This window comes from Anastrepha obliqua, chromosome 3 (genome assembly GCF_027943255.1).
Source record: "Anastrepha obliqua isolate idAnaObli1 chromosome 3, idAnaObli1_1.0, whole genome shotgun sequence".
In the NCBI taxonomy this organism is placed as follows: Eukaryota; Metazoa; Arthropoda; class Insecta; order Diptera; family Tephritidae; genus Anastrepha; species Anastrepha obliqua.
The window spans coordinates 128235590-128246825 of NC_072894.1; the positions used below are offsets into that span (position 1 = coordinate 128235590).

The following is an 11236-nucleotide window of genomic DNA, read 5'->3' on the forward strand; positions in this document are numbered from 1 at the left end:
TATTTGTAATTTGAAGCCCCATTATAAGCTTAAACAACAACAAGGGAATTAGCCTTTGCTAATTGTTATTGTTGCTGTAGCAGCCTTTCTAAGCCAGGCGTAGTTGAATTTTCCAAACTGTGCTGTCAACGAGGTCCAACCGAGGTAAGTAGATGCGACACGAAGTATGGGTTAGATAACGGTTAAAGGGTCCGATTATGGTCAGATGTTCACGAAAAATGTGTTCAGACATTTCGACGTGTTCCAGATCCGAGTATACTTAAAGTTGCATTTTGCAACAGACAGATCTGTTCGGTGTGGGACAGTAGTGGCCGGTGTGGTAACCAGTGACTAATCCTCTATCAGTCAATTAAAGCGAATATAGCCGCCGGACTGTATGCCACATCTGCCGGTGCCTCCGTTGATACTTCTGGCGGCTAATTGAGAATAATTTAAAAATTATTTGTTAGAGGCAAGTCTCATCGCATTTTCTCAGAAGCACATTGCTCAAAACATTCTCTAATAACGCCAGATTTATGTCTACTGGTCCACCTGCCTTTGAACTGGCCAGTCACTCACCGCCCGACAAAAACTGTTTCACTGTTTAATCTTTCGCCTTTTGCTGGTATCTGATACTTTAAATAGTTTTATTTAATTATGCACTCATAACTACACAATCCAACACACAACCAAACAAAAATATTGGTAAAATAAGCCAAATTGCTTTTTTTAATATATATTTTTAATACAACACAAGCAATGCCCTTAGTTTACCTTTGCGCCAAAAGCATTTGGATTGCGAAGAGTCTGACGAACGTAGCGGCGATGGTGAATAAAACATAAAATTTGCTTAAATAAACAGGTGATACGAATATGCCAACTGTCGCCTTTCGGTGTTTTGATCGGCTATTTAGTTGGTTGGTTCGTCTCGTTATTTTTTGCTGTTAGATAAATTGTGAGCAAAATGAAAATATGAAAGTAACAAATAAGAACGAACTTTTTGCTTATCAAATCAAAACGAATGTTCAGTACAAAAGGAAGGCAAAACATCAAAAATAAATAGAGCAAAAATGACTAGTGAGTTTCGAGTTGAAACGACACAAATATCCTATGGCGCTTGATAAGGTGTCGTCAGTGCGTGCGACTTTAAAGTGGTGACGGCAGGAGATGACACGGCGCTATAGCAGCAAAAACAAAAGAGCGTGCGATGTGACAAGATATGTTATACATAGTGTCGCAGTCCTATAGGATACTCGAAAGAATCAAAATGCTATAAAATTGTTGTACATCGGTTGTAATGCAAAATTTGAAATCAAGCAGAGATGAGTGGGAAAATATTCGATTCAGCTGCTCTAATATCAACTTTTTGTACCAGATTCACGAATGTCGGTTTTAGAATTTAATATAAATGCATAAATAAAATTTAGAACGCTCGTTAGAAAAGTTGTGCATTTTTAGGGTCTCTCGATGTTTTAAGTATTTGTTTGCAACAAAAAATTAAAATTCCAGCTTCATCCTACAGATTCCTTTGGGGACAGACGGCTTGAATGGACGAGATCTAGAATGGTGATACTAGAACGGATGCAAAGGCCTAGTTCCCATGCCAAGCCAATCTAATAAGCCATATTCTTCAGGGATTAAATAGCAGACTGCTGGAAGTTCCAATGTTTGCACAACTTTTTATTTGAGTTGGTATTTCATTACAAAATTTTAATCATTTTTAGGATTTATTATTCTTGCCGACTTCTGCTTGATACAGCCAAAGTCTAAATCTGTTATTTTCTCAGAGTAAATATGTGTGCCCTGACGTATGGCGAAGAAGCTTGGATTATGGCAATGCCCGATGAGGCGTTCCTTGGAGTGTTTGAGAGAAAGATTCTGCGTAAGATTTTTTGCTGTTTTCACGTTGGTGATGAAGGGTATTGTAGGCGATGAAACAACGAGCTGTATGACCTTTACGACGACATAGATATACTGCAGCGAACAAAGATTCAGCCGCTTCGCTGGCTGGGTTATGTCGTTCGAATGCGTACAAACGCCCCGGCTCTGAAACTATTCGATGCGGTACCAGCTGGTGGTAGTCGAGGAAGAGGAGGGCCTCCTCTGCGTTGGAAAGATCAGGTGGAGAAGGACTTGGCTTCACTTGGAGTGTCCAACTGGTGCCGATTAACACGAGAAAGAAATGACCGGCGCGCTTTCTTAAACTCGGTCAAAATCGCGTAAGCGGTTTTCGTGCCAATCAATAAGAAGGAAAAGAACTATGTGTATTTCATTATATCGAAGTAATAAAACGCATAACCCGGTTTTACACTTTTGACACTCGTCTTTAGTTCACTCAGATGATTCTATTTAAAAACAAATATTTCAAAAACGAGGTGTGACTTTCCAACAACAAAAAAACCTTTAGAAGCCCTAAACGACACCACATCATACAATATTTTTTCCGTTATTAAAACATAAAAACTGACCACTGTGCCATCGATGAAATGCCGAAAAGCCCGCCTAATGGCCGCAGCATTGCTAATGGGGACGAACTTGTATTCGTATGGCTTTGGGAATGGTGACAACTGTTTGGCTGTTGGCTGTAAAGATGCACACACATAAACAAAATCTACTACGTAATTACAAAAAGCTAATAAAAAGTGCCAAACACACTTTGACAATTACAAAAGCGCGAGTGGCTCAATGATAAGCCAACTTATGTTTGTTGTACTCTGACGTTAAACAAATATATTTGTATGTAAGTATTATTCAACAACTCTAACAACCTTTTCGGCCCATTGGCTTTTCAATGAAAGCTCGTCTCAGCAGTACATGAACGTTTTATTTTTTTTTTTTAATTTTGTACTCGAAGCTATTTTTGTAAAACTTATTGTAAGATTACGTGCTTGCGAAAATAGTTTCATGACAGTTGGGCTCTTCACTTGCCTAGTGATTGCACCTGGATAGATAAAGTGCTCAATTTTTCTACAAAGTCTCATAGCTTCGCACTTTATCAATTCGTGCCAAGCATGCAAGAGTGTTGATAAAATTCCTCAAGTGCTGTTATTTTCTTTTAGAAAGATAAAATAATGACTCCAGCAAAAAAATTTAAATCAAAAGCCGAAGATGAGGGTTGTCAATATATCATTTATGTTACTTGAAATATGGCATAGGTACATACTTTTTCAAAATTTTAGCACGAAGGTGCATTAAACAGAGTGAAACCAATATCTGAACCACGCCTATTTATTAAAACATAACAATTCATGTATTTGTTTATATTAACCTTCTTTAGGTCACTTACAAAGTTGAGGTTTTTTTTAATTTGGTTCGATTGTTTATGCTGAGCTAAATACAGTTTATGATTATCATCAAGCTAGACTTATGGATTGCTGCTAAAAATGGATCTCCAGAAGCGGCAGACTGGCTGCTGTACAGGAAGACTCTTGCAATAGCACGCCGAACATTAAGACAAATGAACTCATTGACGCTAAGAACTGCATCATGGAAAAAAGTGCTTGGCAAAATTTTTTTTTGTTTTATTTTTGTTTTACTTTGTTTAATACACTTTAGTCAGCACTAACTTTCATCTCGTCGAAAAAGCCACTTTGAAATTGTTCTGGATACTTAGACGTACTGAAAACCGCTAAGTCAGGCCCGACGAGAGGGGAAGGGGATCGGGTACTTTTCCCCCTGGGCCCGGAGTTTTCAGAGGGGCCCGGACTCGAGATTATACGTATTTATATGAATTAGATATAATTGGAAAGGGCCCGCATTGCAATTTTCCCCCGGGGCCCGGATATGCTCTCTACGGCCCTGCGCTAAGTAATCACAAAAACTTTCACGGAAATACTAAAAATATTCCAATAGCTTTGCTCCGACTAGGCCTCTACAAGGCTGCTCCGGTGTAGAGTAGGGAATCATTTCTTACACTAAAACTAATAAATATATACTTAAAAAAAGTGAAGGCTATTTTTTTCATTCCAGCCTTCATTTGCATAAATCAGACATTACATAAATCTAACAAATATCCTGTGAATAACGACCTTGTAATGGTGAGGAAGCACGGAAAAATAGCAAGGCCCTGTGCATTTATTGCTGCTTAATCGCGATAATAATTGCCAGTTCAAAAAGTTGGTAATGTAGGGAATAAATGCTAGGCTGACATCATGAAGTTCGATTGGATTCAATGCTGTATGCATATCTGTGTGTATGTAGTATGTACAGCCAAATAACGTGACTGAAATAGTGAGCAGCTCAACGAACAATAGTTGCAATTAAGCTGAACTGAAGAGAACCCAAAGCGCAGAGAGTCACGGTAAAGTGATAAACCGATCATTAAAATTTCGCAACTCCGCCGCAAAGTTGATATCAGAACGTATTTGTATGTATTTGTATATCTGTAAGATACTAGTTATGTATATAGAATATATATATATGTATGTGTGTTTGTTTTCACATAACATAAGGGAGGGCCAACGAGTGTCGAGGAAGCCAGAGGCATCACGATCGGTTAGAATCCAGGCACATTGATCAGGCAGCACCAATAAGATGGCAATTTAGATTTTTTTCTATCTATTTTTCCTTTAAACTCTGATATATATAATATTTAGATGTTGACATTCTAAGCACTTTTTTGGCTATACAACTGTATGCAGACAAAATTTTTGATTTCTGTTTAAACAGTTGAAAGTTTCGATGAAATTTTGGAAAATTTTGTACAAAGCTTGAATCTTTGCGTTATATGGCTTTTGTTGTAGTAGAAACTATATTTTTATACAAAAAGTAGTGGTGGGCTTGTAATTTTAGAACAAGGTGCATATGAGAAGAAATCGAAGGGGAATGAATTAATAGTGGTTAGTGCATGTATATAGTAGGGTTTTCCAAGTTAAGCAGTTGAAAGTTCCTCAGCACCGAAATTGTCGTGGCATATTGTATTAATTATGATGTTGACATATGGATAGATTTTGAATAGACTTCAATTATGACTCCCAACTTTCCGATGGATTTATATTTTGTACAGCAACTGGACTCCACATTTTTTTTAGCCTTTCCCATATCTTAGATTTTTACTCGACAAACTTTTAACTATAGGAACCTTAAAATTGGAGCATCCAAAAAGTTTGAAAATAAATGAAATACTACTAATTTATTGAGGCCTCCTACTTATGGATATGTCGCTTACTTGTGGATGCGGTTGTACTGGCAGCAAGCCCTGGGTTCGACATTAAGCACTAAAAAGTAAGCATGAAAATGAGCCCGGTAAACACTGTTTTCGCATTTTTACCGATGGCTCCAGGACCGAGCATGGCTCTGGCTCTGGGGTCTACGTGGAATCCAGCGGGACAAAACTGCACTTTGCTCTTAGAATGCATGCATTTGTGTTTCAAGCGGAGGTGTATGCAGTTCAAGAAACGATGAACTTTGTTGTGGAAAAACGATGGAGAGGCAGATCTATATGTGTCTGCAGCGACAGCCAAGCTGCGCTTATGGCCTTAGACAGCCCTCCAACCACATCAGGGGTAGTGAAGTCCTGTAAATCCAGGCTGAACTATGTCGGTAGACATAATAGCCTGATGCTAACATGGGTCCCGGGACACGTGGGTATCGCGGGTAACGAGACCTCTGACTCCTTAGCTAAGATGGGCTCTGAGGCCAACTTCTTTGGCCCAGAGCCCGCTTTGCCACTCACCTCTGCGGCCATCACGGCCACGGTTAGCAAATGGGTAACTACCACCCACAAGCGAGCTTGGCAGGCTGAGAGAGGCTGCAGATGGACAAAACTGATGTTACCTGTCATGTCCGATCGACTGTCGCAAACTCTTCTGTCATTAGGCAGAGGGGAGTGTAAACGGCTGGTTGGACTGATGACGGGCCACTTTCTGTGGGCAAAGCACATGAAAAAAAAAAAAAAAAAAAAAAAAAAAAAAAAAAAAAAAAAAAAAAAAAAAAAAACATGAAAAGGTTAAGGGCGCAACCATGCATACACATAGGTAAAAATAACAGAAATTTAATGCTATATTTTTTGTATGGCTTGTATGGCTGTAAAAAATAATTTTATTTATAAGAACTGATCGCACAACCCTAATATGCGCGATGCTTATATGTAAGTATATATGTATATAAATTCATTTTATAAGTAGATATAAAAGTTTGTTTTTGCATTTGTAAAAACCGGTTTAAAATATTAATTGTCAACCGCTTTCAGGCACTTATCGGTAACTTTATTGAAATGATTTAAAGGCTTCAATTGCATTGTAATTAATGTGAATACATATATGTATGTATGTAAATAACTGGATCCGAAATTGAGTCAAAAATATTTAGTTTTTACAATTTCTCAGACATCTGGGAATTTACTGTATACTCCCTCCTTCATTATTGTTCCAGCAAAAAAGCTTTGCTCCAGTTTAATTAAAAACATGACAAAGAAGCCAATGAAAAAGCAACAGCAACAAAGTAAGGAAACAAAGAAACTGAGCGGAAAGCAAAATAAACATTTACCTTCACGTCTTATCAGTTCAGCAAAGGCATTCGCTACAAATACAAGCAAGGGTTATTACTTGATTTCAGTTTTCTATTATTATTTTTTGCTGCTTGGAGCCAAAATAGTGGTTTGGTTATTCAGACCTAGCAGTGCATGGCAAGGTATACAAACTCTCCGAATATACCTTTACAAACTTGCATGCGTTGCTTTGTCATGCCCTGCTCATAATTAGGCTCTATTGAATTATTTTTTTTTTAACGAACAGAAAAAACTAAAAATTATCGACAAAAAAGTTCCAACGGCTAAAGTGTATGTCTTAATTCAATATATGCATGCATATACATGCTGCATGTAAGTAAAAATTAACAGAAGATCGTTTTTCACGTGTTGCTTTTGGCGTTATTTGAATTTAGCACTTTTACTCGTACTAACAATTATTGCTCTAGTTAACAAGAGATTAAAAAGTCGCTCAGTTGTTTGCTTGGCTCATCCGCATATTTGTTTCTTTTCTTAGCACGTTTCAGCCAAAGTCAGCTGCCTCCCTCTAGCACTGGTAGATCAGCATTGGCGTCAAGGCAAGCATACTTGACGAAAACTCTCCATCTTTCAGTGCGGCTCTTTCGATATCGACCTCTGTTGATCACGCAAATTCTCTGCGTCTCTCTCCCTCTCTTCTCTTTGCGCGCACATTATTGGGGCTTTAATTATTTTGTACAAATTTGGAGCTGAACTTATCAGCTGATCTAATAAAAATTGCGTACTTGCACGTCCACGTATTTTAAATTATTTTAATGGTTGGTTAAAGTCTAAAGACTTGAGTTAATATTTAACTTGCGACATAATCTGAACGGCTTAATATTTTGCATAAAACTAAGTACAACATTTCACAACATCTTTATACTATCTTTATTTACTCACATTTTTACGATGCTTCACTTATCAGATCCAATTCAAATTTGTTTTTTCTTAACAAAACTTGACAAATGTATGTATTTAGTTTTAAGGTAGCCACCGACTACTGTCTCTGCTTTTTTTAACACGTTTCTGGTGATTCGCTCTTTCCTTTCCTTCTCCGGTTATAAATCTGTTTAGCACTTTTAATATTTCTTTCATACTTGGATTTCACTTGTTAATGCATTATTGCCACAATACGAAGATACTCATTTTCGCACTCTTACCGAATTGGTATTTTTCACTTTTTCATTTACTTTGAAAGCGCCATTCGATATCAGCAAATAGCTTAATAAACAGTGTAATCCCATTTAGGCTGCCTATTAAGAGCAAAGACTGTTGCAATGACTAAAATGACTGTTTAAATATCAGAGAGAATCTGGTTCCACCGTCTTCGCCACTTTTCAATGCCAAAGAGGAAAACTGCATTTTTATTATTTAAAGTCAGTTTGACGAGGGAAACACAGGGAAACCGAAAATGTTTCCATTTTTTTTTATTCGATTTTTTTTTTTAAATTGGTGAATTTCAGATTTTGGTATTTTTCCGATTTGCGCATAAAAATTGTGTTCTTATTGACTAAACGGTACTAAAAACTTAGATATTTCAACTGAAATTGTTTTACGTTACGAAAAGTAAAACACAAATGGTAAGATAAAAAGCAAATAACATATATCGAGTCACTGTTTACGACACAACAACTGGATGTCAGCTAAGCTAACAAAATAATATTTAAATTATAGCCTATATTGATGATAAGCGATAACCGCGGCGATTATTGAAGACCTGCTGTTTGCATGTACATACATATCTGTACATTTATACCCTGCAGTAAATCGCATGATCTCCAGACTCCATAGGACGGCACCAAACCACGCTGAATACCCTGCAATTGCTTTCAACCGCATTATTTTACGCCCTTGATATCCACTACATAAATTTTTACCAAGTCCTTATTGCTTTTAAGTTACACTTTATTTGACGCCCACAAACACTTTACATATCGCACCCTAAATACAAAAGGGTCACAACTCAAAATGTACTTCTGCTCAAATATGAATGAGACGTTATCAATAAAACGGTCCGCGCATGACATATTGGCCTCTGGTGACGATACAGCATGCTTGACTGCGCTTTGTATGTGTTAGTGCAGTCGGGTGTCGTCGTGTCACACATACTTGTTGTCGGTAAAAATCAAAAATTTTAGATATTAGCGTCAAGCACCCGACACGCACACATGTAAAGTTCTTGTCAAACAATGCTTGACCGTCACCAGAGGCCATATGGCAAAAATAAATTTTTTGTTTTTTGGTAGGACTGTTATAAGCTTACATCGCAAATTTCAGCGCGATATGTCACATAGTTTGTTTTCTGTGCTATTGTAAACAAGTCAAGCTCGAGTGTGGAAAATTTTGAGTTGTGACCCTTTTGTATTTAGGGTGCCATATATTCTGCACAAGCTAGTACATATATTGGATGATACTTCTCCTTGGTAAGCACTACAGCAGTGCATTTATGAACTCTTAGAATCGATTATTTATTCAAACAGGCCAATTAGCTGAGACAATTACGCTTTAAATTGCGTTCCTGATGTTGTTGTTATAGCAGAAGAATTCTCCATTAGTGTTTGGGAAATGCTGATGGAGTAGCAGTCCTTGACCGACTGGTGTTCATACACATACAATTACGCTTAAACAATTAATATTTGACAGCTGAAAGTGATTTTTTTTGCAAAATATTGGTCTGAAGAAAAGGGAGTCAAGTTAACTTTAGAATGTAATCTATTAGTTTATAGAAGTATAAGAAATATGCATCTTTCCCAGTCTTACGATGGAGGTCTGATTGAAGTCTGACTTTGTTTAGACAAAAAGAGAGATACCTTGGTAATTATTCATAGCATAAGAGGGCAGTAGCTGTTGCTCTTTGCTCCTTGAACAAAATGCAACTCCAAGGCCGTTGTGGAAGCTGGTAGGTAATAAAATTAAAATAAGTTTTGTTCCAACCAATCACGTTTCCCTTAAATACTATAAAATCCGCAATCTTTGTTTTTTTTTTTTGGGAGGTCAATTGCAATTGCGTTCTTCCACAGCCCATTGAACTCCTCTCTTCGCCCTTCCTATGAGTCGAAAACAGTGGCTTAACCCCCGTCACGGCATTCTAGTACCTCCTTTTGGGTTTTGGGTTTGAATTTATAAAGAGTATCATTTTCAAAAGAAATCTATTATTCAAATATATTTCCATTGAAAGTTCGTTGTATGGTTTTTCTCTATTTGGTTTTAATGCAATTCTTTTTCATGATGCTTGATTTTCTCATTGAATAGGTGGTTGTCTCTTCTCATAAATATACTTCACAGGTTTCCATATAAAAGCTGCCAAAAATTGTTTGCCAATTAAGCCTTAAATTGCTAAATTGTCCTTAGTTGTCAATGAGGTGTCTGTTTCAACGAAGTCTATGATCAAGCATTTCCCGTTTTGGTGCTTTGTATTACTTGTGATGGTATCTGTGATGGTACAAATTCTTTTCGCTCCACTGTGAACATAGTCACGAAATGTGTACGCCGTATGCGGCTATGGTGTTTTTACTGCAGGGTATATATTTTTGTATGTGCATATATGTATATATTCATGTATTTAAGTGCGGTAGTTACACATTGACTGGCTTCAGTTTCGCACTCAGTCCACTTCACTTAACTTCTATATGCATATGTGTGAACTCTCACTCACATATATATATTTTTTATTTAATTTTAATTTTTGCACGTTATGAAACGCCCCGGTCGCTCGATGTCACTTATAAAACTAAATGTCTTTCACATAAAAATATTGTTTTGCAAATATTATCATTGCATATTTTCCTTAAAAACTTCTTCAAATATTTTAAAACTCATTTTTACATATTTACTCTTTAGTAATAATACGTTTTAATTTAATATTTTTATAGCCACAACACGCAAGCACCTAAAGCAATTTATTCTGCTCTCGACGATAAACGGACAGTCGCTCTTCGTTCGTTCATGTATTCGTTTATTCGCGTTCTTTAAACAAAGTCGAACGGCGCGCCGCGTAACAACGTTTAACTGTTTTGCTCTGCTGTTAAGTTCAAATTGTTGTGGCAGTTAATGGGGATGCCTCCTGCACAGGCTATTGGCGATAGTGCTGGCCGATCAATGCTTGAGATCACATGCTTTACCGCTCAGTAAACGAAGAGACTAACTGTTAACTGCCTACCTCTTTTTCAGTTGGCATAAGAGTTCAGTTGTTGGAGAGCCAACCGGAGCGTATGAGTGAGATCACTTCGCAACCTCAAGTGGGGTAGCTCAACGCCAAGAATGATAGAATACAAGATTGCGCAGATTGAAGTGGAAAAATAATTGTAATTTTGCCGTGACGTAATTGTAGATGGTGTGTGGTAGCTGAGAAAATGGTGTCAACATAGCGAGGATTTGTACATAAAAGTAAAAAGTTTAGTTAGGTTAATGTAAATAAGGAAGATGATATATACAGTGGGCCGGCGGTAAAAGCAACACTCGCTAAACGTAATTGCAATAATTGCATCTTTTCTACAATAAAGTGCACCAGTAGCCAAAAGTTTCTATCCATAATTTCCTATTTCGCTTAATTTTCATTCCTAGTTTTTAAGGGCTCACTTTTATTGAATTGAAAATTATTTCGCAGCTACTTCTCAGAATACCGTCATTCGTAAATGAATTGTAAAGGGTGATTAATTTAGAGGTATCGGATTTTAAATTGAAATAAAACAACAAGAATTAAAATTGAACCTTCATGACATTTATTTTTAAAGGTAATCCCTTTCAAATGTTGGCCGCAAATGCCAAAAC

The 11236-nt window shown here is 37.1% G+C and overlaps 1 protein-coding gene across 2 annotated transcripts in view; it reads right to left on the minus strand.

Annotated features, from left to right (window-relative positions):
- Positions 1-10540, minus strand: part of LOC129241571 (putative uncharacterized protein DDB_G0282129) — a 148679-nt gene extending 138139 nt beyond the window's left edge. The window contains exons 1-2 of one of the 2 annotated variants that reach the window (XM_054877978.1): positions 10300-10540; positions 7367-7719 (exon numbers count right to left, since the gene is read on the minus strand). The gene's annotated coding sequence lies outside the window, so the exon portion shown is untranslated. Of the gene's footprint in view, positions 1-7366; positions 7720-10121 lie in introns of both variants that reach the window. The other variant, XM_054877977.1, reaches the window with a different exon arrangement.
- Between the last annotated feature and the right edge of the window lie 696 nt (positions 10541-11236).